Source organism: Neovison vison, chromosome 1 (genome assembly GCF_020171115.1).
Source record: "Neovison vison isolate M4711 chromosome 1, ASM_NN_V1, whole genome shotgun sequence".
Classification (NCBI taxonomy): domain Eukaryota; kingdom Metazoa; phylum Chordata; class Mammalia; order Carnivora; family Mustelidae; genus Neogale; species Neogale vison.
This window is the reverse complement of record NC_058091.1, coordinates 305,875,586-305,891,392: the sequence shown is the minus strand read 5'-3', so window position 1 is coordinate 305,891,392 and position 15,807 is coordinate 305,875,586.

Below are 15,807 nucleotides of genomic sequence, written 5' to 3'. Positions count from 1 at the left end.
GTGCCAAGGATAATGAAAACTTGGGCAGGTGTAGGAAGCATTTGAGAACTTTGATTGGAGAAATGATTGATCAGTCTTTGCATATCTTCTTATTATCACTCTGCTGTCTCCATCCCTCCAGTTTTGTCTGTTTTTATTTTTATTTTCACTAAAATCCCTAGTATTCCTTCTTTTTCTGTGGTGGATTAACCTATGAATGAAGATAAGCATTTTTAATCAACCATACTTGGTGTTTGCTATGTTTTCTTTAGATTCATGTCTTTCACCAGTTCTGGAAAATTCTCTAATCATTATTTCTTTGAATATTCCCATTACTTCTGTCTATCTATTTACCCCTTCAGGAAATGTGTGAGAATGACTCATTCCACTAGGTCTCTTTTTGCTTTGTTTTGCTTTGTTTTGAATAAAGACACAATTCTTTACTAAAGTGAGTTTATTTACTTTATTAAAGTAAATTACATTTTAATTCCTAATTAACAGTTTAGAAATGATCAATTACAAATTAAATAACTTGCTTACCATAGTGAGTTCTTTCTTCACCATTTCCTCATTTTTTTTAAGTTTATTTATTTATCTATTTATTTTAGTAATCTCTACACCCAACACGGGGCTCAAACTCATAAACCTGACATCAAGGGTTGCATTCCCCAGGTTGCCTGGTGGCTCAGTAGGTTAAGCCTCTACCTTCAGCTCAGGTCATGATCTCGGGGTCCTGGGATTGAGCCCCACATGGTGTTCTGCTCAGCAGGGGGCCTGCTTTGCCCTCTCTCTCTGCCTGCCTCTCTGCCTACTTGTGATCTCTCTCTCCCTGTCAGATAAATAAATAAAAGCTTTAAAAAAAAAGTTGCTTTCCCCTCTGACTGAGCCAGCCAGGTGCTTTACCATTTCCTAATTTCTAAGTAAAATTTGTTGTAGTATAATTTACATACAATAAAAGTCCATATTTTAAGGGGAAGTATTTATATATTTAAGTGGAAATGGCTGAATTCTGAATTCATCTGTGTAACCAGTGCCTCATTTAAGAAATAGAAGAACTCTCCAGAAGGTTTCCTCCTACTTGTTTGCACTCAGTCAACACTCTACCATCACACTTTAGTCAACCACCGATCTGAATTATGAATGTACTTTGTTCCGACTATCCTAGAATTCTATCGTATAAACAGAATCACGTAGTTGTCCTTTTGCGCCCAGTTTCTTTGTCTGGAATAATGTCTGGAAGATTCATCCATATTGTCGCATGAATCAGTATTTCAGGTTTTTTATAGCTTAATAATATTCCATTGTATGAATATATCCCAATTTCTTTATCCACATTCATTTCATACATATGCTCTAACTGTTGCATTGTGGAAGTGTATATATTTCATAGAAGGTACGATATACAAAAATGGGAGGTGGGGAGGGGATTGGCTGACTCAGTCCATGGGGCCTGGGACTCGATCTCAGGGTTGTAAGTTCCAGCCCCATGTTGGGTGTAGAGATTACCTAAAAAATAAATAAATAAAATATTTTTTAAAAAGTCGGACCCCTTTAAGTGGGTTCTCTCACTCCAGCTTCTAGTACGTTCTGACTGCTAAGGTCAGCTTTCCTTTCACCACAACAAGCTTCTATCAAACTGCCCTAGTCCACGGCTGAAAGTAATCCTTTCGCTTCCAAGGTTTTTTTTTGTTTTGTTTTTTTGTTTTTTTGTTAAATTTATTTATTTTCAGAAAAACATTATTCTTTTTTTTTTTTTTTTTTTTCACCACACGCTTCCAAGCTTTACTTGAGATGATACATCACTTTCTGGTTTGTATTATGGTTACTTAGGTACCTAATTTCAACTCCTAAACTCTAGGCTGCTTGAGGTCAGGAACCAACCGAGATTTATCTTTGCTGGTGTGCAGAATTTAAACAACAGCTGGCTTGTGGAACACGCTTGGCAATCCGCCACTGAGCAGATAAATAAGCAAGTGAATTCCTCCCTTCAAAGTGAGCCTCCGTGGTTTCCCACTGTAGAGCTGTTTATTCAAAATCTTCCCCAGCTTGCTCCAACCTGGCCGTCCAGCTGCATTCTCATGCTTTTTCCTACGCAACTCCTCTTCCCCAGCTAAACTAGTCTGTTTGCTGACTTCCGTGCCTTTATCTATGCTGTTTTTCCTGTTTGGTAGAAAGCGCACGTGGCCCCCCACCCCCCGCCCGGAACACACACACACACACTTCTATCTTTATTCTCCCCTGCCTCCTGAAGGAGGGTAGAATCCCAAGGTTATTGTTGACAAGGGAGCCCTCCACCATCCACACACCTCCGCCCGCAGAGACCGGACAAGTAAGCAGTTGCAAATTGTGCCCAGTAGGGGGAGGTGTGCCCATAATCTCCTGTTAGGTCCAGGGCTTTATTCTGTAGCCTTGGAGAATCTAAAGAAGCCATATGTTTACAGAAACCTCCCACCGATCAATAAATAAATAAACAGTTCAGTTATCTCTTTCTGTAAATCACTCACAAGCTATGAGTAACCCCTACTAACTAACAGAAGCACAGGAACTTCAGCCCTAATAACAAAGACAAAAACCACTTGAACATTTTTAATCTCTTGGATTTAAACACAACCTGTTCATTTTTTTTTTAAAGATTTTATTTATTTATTTGACAGAGAGAAATCACAAGTAGATGGAGAGACAGGCAGAGAGAGAGAGGGAAGCAGGATCCCTGCTGAGCAGAGAGCCCGATGCGGGACTCAATCCCAGGATCCTGAGATCATGACCTGAGCCGAAGGCAGCGGCCTAACCCACTGAGCCACCCAGGCACCCCAACCTGTTCATTTTTAAAGGTTACATCTGAAGGACCTTGTTCTATTTGCACCCCCATTTTTAAAAAGTAGTACAGCATACTCACAGACTGGGTGTTGGGTCTGTGCTGTTGAATCAGAAACCAGTAATGGATGGTTGAATGTCTTGCCTTCTCTAAGTTCAAGTTTCATGAGCACAAATGAGAAAAGTAAACCCTGTCCTGCCCACTTTTTTCCCATCTCCATCTAAATCTTCCCTCCATTTAGATTTTTTTTTTACTGTAACTGTTGACCAAATGACAGTTATTTTTTAAGTACTCAACTGAAGATACCTCAGGATTCAGCCTGACTCAAGTGTTAATCATTGATTTGCCCTGATTACAAACCAGAAGTGAACAGTCATGAAATACACAAGCCATGACACATCACAGGGACTGAGAGATAGCCTCGCCCATTCTCCCACTGGGACAGATGGATTTCCTAGAGAATTAACATAGTTCAGTGTTTCGTAAGTTCATAAATTAATGAAGCTGGAAGAGACCGGTGCATTTCATAGATGAGAAAAGTAAGATCAGAGTGACTTTTTTAAGAGAACACAGCTAGCTGGTGAAAAAGAAAGACTAAAATCCACCCCTTTGGACCTGTTTCCTGTAGGACACTGTTCATCCATAAACACCATTTATCGCTCCTCCTGCAGTGTCAGCAAGAGATGATATCTTAAAAGACTCTTTTTTGTGCCCATGCCCTTTAAAGATAGGCTAAGAAGGCAATGCAAACACCAGGTTGGCTTAAATAACGCCTGCCTAAGGAGCTGGCCAGGCTTTGGGCTTCTGAAGGCTGTCACATCCACACCTTTTCAGAAGTGCTTGTGAAGGGATTGCAAAGGAAGAAAGCAAAGCCCACTAGTGCTGGCTACTGCATGCGTCCGAGCACATTCTATTCATTTCTCCCATAATTACTTAGCAGGTCAGGGAAGAGCCAGGATGTGTTACTATATTAGGAAGTTATTTGTCCTTTGAATCTAAAGATGATGCCTACAGCTCACATGAAATCAGAGGTAAGATTTAAATGCTAAAAGCTGTGTTAAAATGATGGTGCTTAATAATTGTGGCACTTGAAGCTTATAAAACCTTTCAGAGTGGACCTCAAAGCGCTTGGCAAATATTCATTACATTTCAACACAGTATTATGCCAAAGGAGCATCATGTAATTTCGTTTTTACAAGTCATAGAAAAGAAAGGTAATTGCCTTTTAAAATCTATCTGTTTTGGTTTAACCCTAACATTTTTATTTTTAATTATGCCTAATTTTGTAAATTAGCTACAGGCCACTCAGGAATACATTCATGTAAGTTCTAATTCAATAAATAAAGTGATAGACTTCATTTGGATCAGAACTTGAAAGTCCTGTACTCATTCAGGGGAAACACTAACTTTTCTGGTTTTGTGATTCAAAATTCATACCAGAAATCCTCCAAAAGCATCATCTGAAATTCCAGGTATGGAATGTGTGAAGAAATATAGTGACTTAGAAACAAAAATTATAGAAGCTAAGATTCTTCCCTGAACGATCTTTACAAAAATTCAGTTCAGAAATTCAGGTGTGGGGATGAAGTGGGAGAATGGGTAGGGGGGTTAGGAAAGGAGAGTAGACAAAGACTGTTTAAATATTTATGATTTTTATTTCAAATCAGAGAAAGTTTCCCTACTTACAAAACTTGAAGTGTCATGATAACTAAGTACTTCAGATATTTTCTGTTGTACCTGGTGGGTTTTGACTTTGACAAAGAACTTTGAGGGCAAGGTCTCAGCCAACACAGGGCTTTCACTGCAGTTCCCCAAAACATTCAGCCTCATCAGAGATGGCTCAACATTGTCCTCAATGGAGTGTGACACCCTAAGGACAATATCTCCACTCTAAAATGACTAGTGAGGTACAAATGGAACTTGTTGGACAGAGTCCTTGGAAAAGTTCTTAAAGAGGGCTGACTCAGCTAGGAAGGGCACACTTTTGCTCTTCCTCCCATGCCTCCTTCTTCCTGTCTGGAATGGGAACATGACAGCTGGAGTTCCAGCAGCCATTTTGTATCTCCAAGGTAGACATGGAGAAAGGAGACCACACTCTGAGGGTGGCGGAAGAAAGAAAAAGGAACCTACACATCTGGTGATAATGTGGTGGTCACACACCCAAACTGTCTGCCTTTGGATTTCTTTTACATAATAGAAAGTCTCTTACTTAAGATTCTCATTTTTTACTCATTAATATAGCCAGCTCAATGACTTTAGAGTTTAAGAACTCTATTTTCTCTCTTTCTTTTTCAAGCAAGCTCTACCCCCGACATGGGGCTTGAACTCATGACCCTGAGATTAAGAGCCACATGCTCTTCCAACTGACCCAGTGAGGTGCCCTGAATTTTATTTTCTCTTTAAAACTGCCTTTGCTTCTTGAAGAAGTGTGTTCAGCACTGCTTTCCTTGCATTATAGAATAGGTCCATTAAGGCCTCCATGTCCCATAACTCCAGAGGACACCGTATACATTGTGGCCCAGTGAACACCTCTCACACTGACTACGGTGTTATAGGGTCGACTGGACCCTACAATCCTAGCTTCCCCTGCTTTCATAGAGTTTCTTGCTTCCCTCTTGACCTTCTTGGGATTACATCCTCAGGGAAATAAGTGGAAAGGTGATTTTAGATTCAAATATTGACCAAACAATCATTAGTGCAATCAGTGGCTATACAATCTTATGAGGGAGTAATTTAAGCCATATTTCCCAAACCTGAAAGCCGTGTATGACTTTGGTAAGTAAATGAATATCATGAACCACCTATCATCCTTTTCACAATAGAAACAGAAAGGAAGCAAGGAGGGAAGGAAGGAAGGAAATGACCACACTGAAAGGAAAACAAAGCATACTATTGATCATAAAACAAGAAGAGCTATAGGAAAACTATTTTCCAACAGAAAAAAAAAGATAGTGATACTCATGATTAATGACATTATTGTGACCCGTCTCACTGTTGGTAAGTGGTGGAATCTGGATGTGAACCCAGTTCCATCTGACGGCTGCATGGTTTCTGTCATACGGTGAAGTCCCACACCATACTGCCCCCAGGACTTTAAAACTGTTGGCGCCGCATCACCACAAACACTGACACTAGACAGCACGTGCCTCCCAGGGAAGGGGTGTTTTGTTTTGTTTGCTGCTCTATGCCCAGTGCCTACAACACTCCATGGCTCTCGAGTAATTAGTGAAGGAAGGAAGGAATGATGGACTGAATGAATGTGGAGAACTCAACAGACCCCTGGTGGGGGGCGTGTATGACTATGATTTAGGAATTGCTCCTTGGGGTTGCTGTGAGCAGACCATTCCAAGAAGAAACCCATTCAGGACAAAGCCGCATGGGATGCGCCACCTTCAGATACTAACAAGTTGTTAGCATCCCACCATCTGTAGGAAATTGCAATGATACCTTCTGTGGAAGGCTCATAGAGTGTAAAGTACCTTCATTTACGCCTTTTTGTTTAATCCTAACACCCTGTAGGATTTATTTCCACTTAGGTGATAAAGCCGAGGCTTGAGGTGAGAGCCAGAAACCAGTCTCCTGTCCTCTCACTCACCGCCCCACCACGGGCATTTATCCTGGAATGTCTTGTCCTATGTGAGGTGAGATGTACCCTAACTACTCACATTCCCCTGCCCCATTCCCTTCATGACCATGGGGCTCCATTTACTGCTATCCTTGGCCCACGGTAGGGTCCCTAATCTTAGTGTTTGGGGTATCCATTGTTGAGTGCAGAGCTACTCTGAAATACAATAGCTTAACGAACAATCTATTATTATCTCTTGTGGTTCTGTGAGTTTGACTGGGCTCCGCCACGTGCTTCTTGCTCAAGGTCCCCAGCCTGATATCGCAGCAGCTGGGGCTGAGGTCACTGGAAGACTTGCCTGGACCGGCCACCCTGAAAGGTCCTGTCATGGCGTTAATAGCCCACAGCAATGATGACCTGGCTGGAACTGTTGCCCTGTGGGAACCTCTCTCCGTGACATGAGCTTCTAACAGCCCGGTGGCCGGGTTTCCAGAGGAGCGTTCCAGGAGTGAGTGTCCCTGAGGGTAGGAAGCTGAAGCTACCAGACCAGGGAAGGGCTTTACTCGGAACTGTGATGACATTATTTCCACAGTATCCTATTGATGAGAACAACCACAGGGCTCACCCAGGTTCCAGGGTGTGGAGAAATAAAGTGTCCCTCCTCCTGGGGGAGGGGGCGGGAAGGTTACATCGCTGAAAACCATGTGGGATGGAAGCCATTTTTGGAAAATATGATCTACCGTACACAGTTCTGTCATTAACCTGTAATGAAGCTCTCCAGCTGCAGATAAATTTCCATTTCCACACTGTTACTCTGTGTTTAATTGGGCACAGAGTAATATTCAATTTATTTTTTTAACTGTTGCCAAGGTTACATTTGGGGCCTTAACTGTTATGAGCTCATACCCTTTTATACCTCCTAAGGCTATTCTAATTCAAACACGTATTTAGGCCCACTGATAAGTGTCCTTGTGGGGTCCAGGGCATGGGGGAAGCCACCACTGTTTGACTTCTGTTTGTAGTAGACCTGTGTATGCCTGTGTTCCCAGCCTCTCAAGGAGGACCAGGCAAGAAGATGTCAATTAGATGAGTTCAAATCCATCCCAACAGTAACCCTTTTTTATTAAGTTCACCATCAACTTGTCTTTCAGATCTTATTTTCCAATATTTGCCACCAGCAGCACCATGTTCCAATCAAACTGGACTTGTCACCTTGTGTCTTTCAACCTTGTCTGTTCTGTTTGCCCCACTCCTGTTTCCCCCGACCCCAGCTCAGATGCCACTCCCATCTCCATTTATCAAAACGTGACTTCCTTCGCAGCAAATTCAAGTGCCACTGCCTTTAGTTTGACTCCCTGCCAAGTGTGTGTAACCCTGCTCTTCTTTGAACCTCCCTGACTATTGCCTTGTCTCTTGGAGTCACAGTCCTGTTTGGGCTTGCCTACTTCCCTCCCCTTACCTTTGCATCCAGTCCCTGCACAACTCAGCATAACAGCACCCACATCACAGGTGTTCCTGTGTTGGCATGTGTTGAATTGGACCGAACCGTTCTCCAGGAATGTCATTCTCATTAGACTGTCATTGTCTCTAATGGCCTAGGGCCTCTAAAAGTGTCCAATCGCCTTCAGGGAAATGTGTTCAGGCATACCCATTCCTTCATCCATTCATTAATCCAACAAATATTGACTGGGCATAGTTCCCCAAGCTAAAACAAAAGAATGTGTTAACAGAACTCTGGATTTATAGTAAGTCACCCCAGGTCCACAAGCAAAATTAGCTTACCAAGGAAAACAGCATCGTATGTCAACGTTGGCCCCAGTTTCAGCTCCTTGAAGACCAGAAGAGATGTGCCATGGAGCTAGACCAAGATTTGGTTCACGAAGACCCAAATGTAGCTTCTGCAGGAGGACCCTGGTTTCCACCATCTTGCTGGGATGTCCTCAGCAGCCACACCTGGGACCGGCCCTCCAGCGTTGCCTCTTCTGATCGCATTCACAGATGTGGATACTTCCACACCAACCCTTCCTGATTTGGGTTTTGCTTCATTCACTGTGGGGCTGGGGGACCCTGTCCATGCTCCCCATACTGCTCCTAACCTGTTCTGCTTCCCAAGTGAGTCTCGGCTTTTGCACAGGTCAGTTTTTACACCAGGAGAAAGGACAGCAAAAGGACTTCCAGAAACATCCATTTCAAGGTGGGCCTGAGTCTTCAAATGCACAGAAGTGCATTTGGGCACTCAGTGTCTCCCTTTTCTCGAGGGAAAATGCAGATAATAATCCCTAGTTCAATGAGATAATGTGCTACACCTGGCTCATAATAAGCAGCCCATAAAGGTTAAGCTTCCTTTGTTGCTGTTGAATCGTTGTTGCCTTGGGTCATGTTTCTCAGAAGCAGACTCCGAGACAAGGAGGGATCTAATTACAGGCAGAGTTGCAAGGAGGGCCGCTTCAACCTCACCCTGCAGGGGAGTTAGGAAAGTGGGCACCCATCGTCAAGGGCACAGGGCTTCCCAGGGGAAAGAATTCCCTGGCACTGCTGGCTCTCTTCATTGACAGGCAAATCAGTAGCACAAGGGCCGTCCTCCAAGAAGACCAGCAGGTGTGGGCCTTCAGAAACAAAGAGCACACAGGGCTGTGAGGAGCGAACGGGGATATGGAGTGTCCTTTGGGGAGCTGGGAAGTCCTGTAGTGTGTGTCACAGCTGTCTTCTGTGAGACATTTCTTGTCATTCTTATCTTTACTGGCCTTTTCATTCTACGGTCCGCAGTCTCTGTCTTTCATTGTAGCTCCTTCCACAACCTCCAGCCTATTAATTCATTTATCAAATACTTACTGAGTCCTGCTATGTGCCAAGCACGAGGCGAGGACCTGGGAATAGACCACTGAGCAAAACAGGCAAAAATCCTTGGAAATATCCAGTGGTAGCAAATTCTACCACTTTTAAAAGTCGATCTGATTTTTAGAAATAGTCCAAAGTCAGAGAAGATGCAATTAACTATGTGATAGCAATTTTTACCTAAAGTAAGTTACAATTATAAATTAATAATAGTGACTTTTCTCCTAAGTCTGTACCTTATCTTTCCCAGACAACAATTTTTATAGGACTTCTAAAAATTATATATATATATTTTTTAAAATTTTATTTATTTATTTGACAGACAGAAATCTCAAGTAGTAGGCAGAGAGGCAGGCAGAGAGAGGAGGAAGCAGGCTCCCCGTGGAACAGAGAGCCCAATGTGGGGCTTGAACCCAGGACCCTGGGATCATGACCTGAGCCGAAGGCAGAGGCTTTAACCCACTGAGCCACCCAGGCGCCCCTATACATTTTTTAAATTATATAGGAACATAATCAGGCAGCCAAAAACTTAGAAAATAGAAAAAAGTAAATTAATCATACATCTATAATTCCACTGGCTTCACTGGACTTCATTGTGAGCATTTGGGGGGATTTTCTTCCTGTGTTTTCTTTGCTCTTTTTTTTTTTTTAAGTAAACTCTACCCCCAACGTGGGGCTCGAATTCATGACCCTGAGATTAAGTCACATGTTCTGCTGACTGAGTCAGCCAGCTCTGCTCTACTTTTTTATACATTTGAAATCACCCAAGTATATTCATATATTCCTTTTTCACTTCATACTTTGCCCATGCCCATAATCACAGTCCCCCAGTCTGCATAAACAAGATTGTAATGATCATATAATGTGCTCTTCTATACTTATTCATTCCTTGCTATTAGCTTTTCGGGTTGTTTGCATTGTTTTCACGCCTAAGTAGTGAATCAATTGAGTTCCAAAAGAGGAGTTTCAACTATTGTGAAACAAGTTCTCCGATTCCCAGGGAAGGTTTCTGAAGGATCGCTCTGGTTTGAATGTGTGAGGTTTTATCATGTCGGTTTAAAAAAATCATCTCATCCTGCAGTGTCATATTTCACATGCTCGAGGAGCTCTTAATAAATTTATAGGAGGCCCCTGGAAGAGGAATTCTTGGAATTTGATTTTTATCTCCATCTGACTGCCCCAGAATCTACCTCTTCAATCTCCCTGAATGTGCTCTGCTGCTCCCCGAGGACAGGGCCGGGGAGAGAGGCATCTTTCCCTGCGATTTGCCAGGGCTGCTCCTGCCAAGGCCTCAGCTGACCCCGGAAGGGCCCCAGGTCTAGTTGTCACTGGGTTTTCAGAAGGCTCTTCAAGGCCACAGACATCTGTTAGACATGACCCAAGACAAAGACAGCTGGGAAAACCCACAAGGAAGGAAATCCCACTGTGAAAGGAGGTCCTCTGAGAGCTAGAGTTAACCATTGTTCAGTTACAAAAGGCTCAAGTTGAAAGCCGCTGCTGATTCCGGGGTCAGTCTCTTGGCCCGTGGCAGCGTCCTAGTGGGGAGGGACACAGAAGCGCCTTGTCCCCGGGAGTGGCTGCCAGTGGCGGATGGAGCAGCTGAGGGACCGTTGCCAAGAGCCGGGGCTCTGTCTGGAGAGGGCCTGGCCCCCGAGGAGACCACACGACAGGCATGGACAATGGGCCATTAGCTCTCTGGGGCTTCTCCCTCCCAGCGCTGGCATTTACCCCGCGTCCCACGCTCTCCATCCAGAGTTCCAAGTGGCGAGCAAGTGGCGGGGAAGCTTCCCGGCAGCCACCTGCAGGCCGTCCCCGGGCTGCACGAGCGGGTGCAGAGTCCCGGCGGCTCTTATCCACCCCCTGGCCCCGCACCGTAAGGCCCAGAGGAAGGAGAACAAGGTCCGAATGTTCATGCACCGTTCGAAACTAGGTGTCGCTCCCATGGCCCGACATGTCACCACCTCTGGCGGATGCTTGCTGTCCACACACAGAGTCACTCTGCAGGGAGAGGACGAGGGCGCGGGAGAGACAAACAGGAGGTGCTGGAGCATCAGAAATAAAACCCAACTCCAAGCTGCCGTCTGCAGCCTTCTCGTCATGGTTTCTGCAGCTCCTCAGAAACCCTCCGCGACAGGTGCTACAGGCCCTGAAGCGGGCCACTGGGGCAGAGGGGCAGGCCCGGGGGTTGGCACGGCCGGGGTCCAGGGAGCGCTCGCCAGGATTAAAGCTGGGAATGACCTCACGCTGCATGGGCCCAGCCTGACGCTTTATTTTCACTCAGAGCTGGGAGGGGAAGGTTCCTAAAACAAAACAGAACAAAGAAACTCCTAAGAGGTGAGCGAAATCGAATTAAGACAAAACGAACATGCGCAAATGTTCCCTCTCCCACCACAGGTGGAATTCTAGGCCTCGAGTATCTTTTTTTTTTTTTTTAAGATTTTTATTTATTTATTTGATAGAGAGAGATCACAAGTAGGCAGAGAGGCAGGCAGAGGGAGAGGGGGAAGCAGGCCCCCCGCTAAGCAGAGAGCCCGAGGCGAGGCTCGATCCCAACACCCTGGGATCAGGACCCAAGCCGAAGGCAGAGGCTCAAACCACTGAGCCACCCAGGTGCCCCTAGGCCTTGCGTATCTTAACAGCGCCTCAGTTAAAGACGCACCTGAAGGACAGTGTAGGAAGAGTCTGGTTTGCAGGCCGAAGACCTGAGGTGAAGGCAGCTCACTAATGCCCGCTTCCCCGCCGTGGTGGCTGGGGGCCGGCGTGCACCACGAGGGGTGAGGGCCAGAGCTGGCCATCTAGGACGCCGTAAACTGCCGAAACATCAAGGGCATTTAGCACGGAAGAGTCTTGGCAAGTGTCCTGATACACAGGGCTGGTATATGGAAAGCATTGTCTGCTGAAGCTTCATCTGTTATTAAAATAATGACACTCGGGGCGCCTGGGTGGCTCAGTGGGTTAAGCCTCTGCCTTCAGCTCGGGTTGTGTTCCCAGAGTCCTGGGACGGAGCCCCGCATTGGGCTCTCTGCTCAGTGGGGAGCCTGCTTCCCGTCACCCACCCCACATCTCTGCCTACTTGTGATCTGTCTGTTAAATAAATAAACTCTAAAATAATAATAATAATGACACGCGTGGGGCACCTGGGTGGCTTAGTCGTTTAGCATCTGGCTTCGTCTCAGGTCATGATCCCAGAGTCCTGGGATTGAATCCCGCATCAGGCTCTCTGCTCAGCGGGGAGCCTTTTTCTCCCTCTCGCACTCTCTCTGCTTGTGTTCCCTCTCTTGCTGTCTCTCTCTGTCAAATAAAATCTTTAAAATAAATAAATAAATAAATAAATTGGGGCACCTGGGTGGATCAGTCGGTTAAGCATCTGCATTCAGCTCGGGTCATGATCCCGGGCTCCTAGGATTGAGCCCCGCATCGGGGGTCCTTGCTCGGTGGGGAGCCTACTTCTCCCTCTCCCTGCCATTCTGCCTAACTTGTGATCCCTCTCTCTCTCTCTCTCTCCCCGTGTCAAATAAATACATTAAAAAAAATATTTAGGGGCACCTGGGTGACTCGGTGGGTTAAAGCCTCTGCATTCGGCTCAGGTCATGATCTCGGGGTCCTGGGATGGACCCCTGCGTTGGGGGTCTCTGCTCAGCGGGGAGCCTGCTTCCCTTCCTCCCTCTCTGCCTGCCTCTCTGCCTACTTGTGATCTCTGTCTGTCAAATAAATAAATAAAATCTTAAAAAAAAAAATCTTTAAAAATAAATAAATAAAATAAAATAATGACACGCTTCCATACCAATGGGAAAGGGCTGCTGCTCCAAACCCTCCTGCTACTCCTCTTTCCCCCACACCTCGCCCCCCTCCAGCCATCCACTGCTGAAAATCAAGAGTGAGCCTCTCCAGGGGCCAACCTGCCTAGTTCATCGTGATGATCGCATACGAACCCTACCCCTGTGTGTCCCTCCAGCCACAGAGGGCTGAAACAATAGCTCTTAGGACTTGCCCAATGCCAAGGTGCCAGAGGCATTCTCCCAAGGCATCCTCCAGAAATGCAGCCCCACAGGGTACCATCCTGATCTTTTCGTGTATCAACTATATGCTTGCATATGTCCTTTTTTTTTTTTTTTTAATTTTTAAAGGTCTTATTTATTTGACAGAGAGAGATCACAAGCAGGCAGAGGGGGAAACAGGCTCCCTACTGCGCAGAGAGCCCAATGCGGGGCTCGATCCCAGGACCCTGGGATCATGACCTGAGCTGAAGGCAGAGGCTTAACCCACTGAGCCACCCAGGTGCCCCTACATATGTCCTTAATGGCAGGATTTTCCCATTTAAGACTTCCTCAGACCATAAAGTCACACAAACACCAAGTAAATGTGTTACGCTTTTTGTTGTATAAAGAAAAGTCTAGGGTAGAGGACATTCAAGTAACTAAGAAATGGCAGGCTAAGTATTAGCTTACCATTAGCTTGTGGAGCCAAGACTCTGAGAGCCTTCAGACCCACAGGGAAGAACTAGGTCTTCCATGAAGGGGCCTTCTGAAAAATTTCTCTTCCTCTGTTGTCTTCAATCAGTATTAAATCTCTGAGTCAGGGTTCTTTGATCAAAGGAACTGTGGGAGAAACAATGTTTCCGTATTCATGGGCCTCGCTAGATGCTACATGCTTCCCATACAATCCTCATGGTCTCTGACCCTGGGTTTCTGACCCCTTCTATGCACAAGGAAACTGAGGCTTAGAAAAATTAAGTAATTTACTCAGGAGCCTAGAAGTAAAAGGTGGCAAAGACAAATTTGGAAGCCAGGGCTAGGTAACGGAAAAGCCCCATTTGAACCACCGTCCACCTAATACTGTCTCCTTTGTCACCGGCATACAGTTTGCCCGTGCTGTTCCTATATCACGAGGTTACACAGCTACTAAGTTTGAAAGGGGGAAAAAAAAACTTGTGAGAAGTGTGATGTCAAAAAGAGTAGGAGTTTGAGGAGAAAGTCAATGGTCACCCTCCAGAGAGAAGCCGGTCTCCCCAAGCGTCAGGAAGGCTCCTTTTCCAGATGCGATCTGGCCACACTCCATTCACCTGCTCCTCCATCCCCATTGGCCAGATGGACTCCATCTCCTCTAAACTGCTTGTTTCGTGTTAACCATCACGTTCTTCTTGCAGCCCATTACTGATCTGTACTTAGGTTTTCTTCCCCTGCTGGACACTAACCTCATTCAAATCAGGATCCTTGAATAATCTTTTTATCCCCCCTGCATCCCATTCACGTTACACACGGCATTCACATCATGAATGAATGAATGAGTGTGGGGGATGATCTTCTCTCTTTCACACTCTACGCAGGTTGCATGCAACACAACACAGCAGATGCCAAGAAAGCAGTTGAATGAAGGCGTGCTTGAGTGTGGGGGCACCGAGCTGGTTCTTGATGTGCAGGGGTTCACATTAAAAGGCAGCACCCATAGGGACATCACCCAGAAGCCAACACACCTAGAAATATGAGGGAAGCACTGGCTCAATTTTAATCAGAAGCCTAGCCTAGCCTGGAAGCGGCATCTTTCTGCTCTTAGGTTGACTTTCTGGAAAGCGGGACGCCCTGTAGGCCCCAGGCAACACCCTACATCAGAAGCAAGAAGTCCTCCTAGGTCTGCGCCAAGATCGCCGAGGGGGCCTCGACCACACCGCAGCCAACAGGGATTAGCGTTTCTTTTTTTTTTTTTTAATTTTTTTTTTTTAAAGTTTTTACTTATTTAATCTGACAGAGATCACAAGCAGGCAGATAGGCAGGCAGAGAGAGGGAGAGGAGGAAGCAGGCTCCCTGCAGAGCAGAGAGCCCGACGCGGGACTCGATCTCAGGACCCTGAGATCATGACCTGAGCCGAAGGCAGCGGCTTAACCCACTGAGCCACCCAGGCGCCCGGGATTAGCATTTCTTGAAAGTCCTTCATTTCCATCATTATTTGTGACGTAATCAGACAGACTGCCCCTGAAGTACTTACTTCGGATGGGAAGTTCTCAGAATGTGTCTTTAGATAGAACTCTAAGGGAGATGCCCTGGCTGCCTTTGCTGCCAACTTGTCTCAACCCTTAGGGGAGCCTTGTTTTCCAGGTTTCACATTGTCATCCTTGTTTGCATTTGTTTTCATCTTCCATTTGATAGGAACTTGTTACTTAAAAAAAAAAAAAAAAAAAAAAGATTTTATTTATTTATTTACTTTATTTGAGAGTGTGCAAACATGTGGGAGTGGGGGAAGGAGCGCGGAGTGGAGAGGAGAGAAATCTCAGGCAGACTCTGTGCTGAGCAAGGAACCCCACGAAAGGTTGGATCTCAGGACTCGGAGATCGTGATCTGAGCTGAAACGAAGAGTGGGACAACTAACGGCAGAGTCACCCAAATGCCCCAGAACTTATTCCTCTTTAATAAGAAACAGATTCGGGGCGCCTGGGTGGCTCAGTGGGTTAAGCCTCTGCCTGCGGCTCAGGTCATGATCTCAGGGTCCTGGGATCGAGCCCTGCATCGGGCTCTCTGCTCCGTAGGGAGCCTGCTTCTCTGTCTCCCTCTGCCTGTCTCTCTTCCTACTTGTGGTCTCTCTCTGTCAAATAAATAAATACAATCTTTAAAAAAATAAA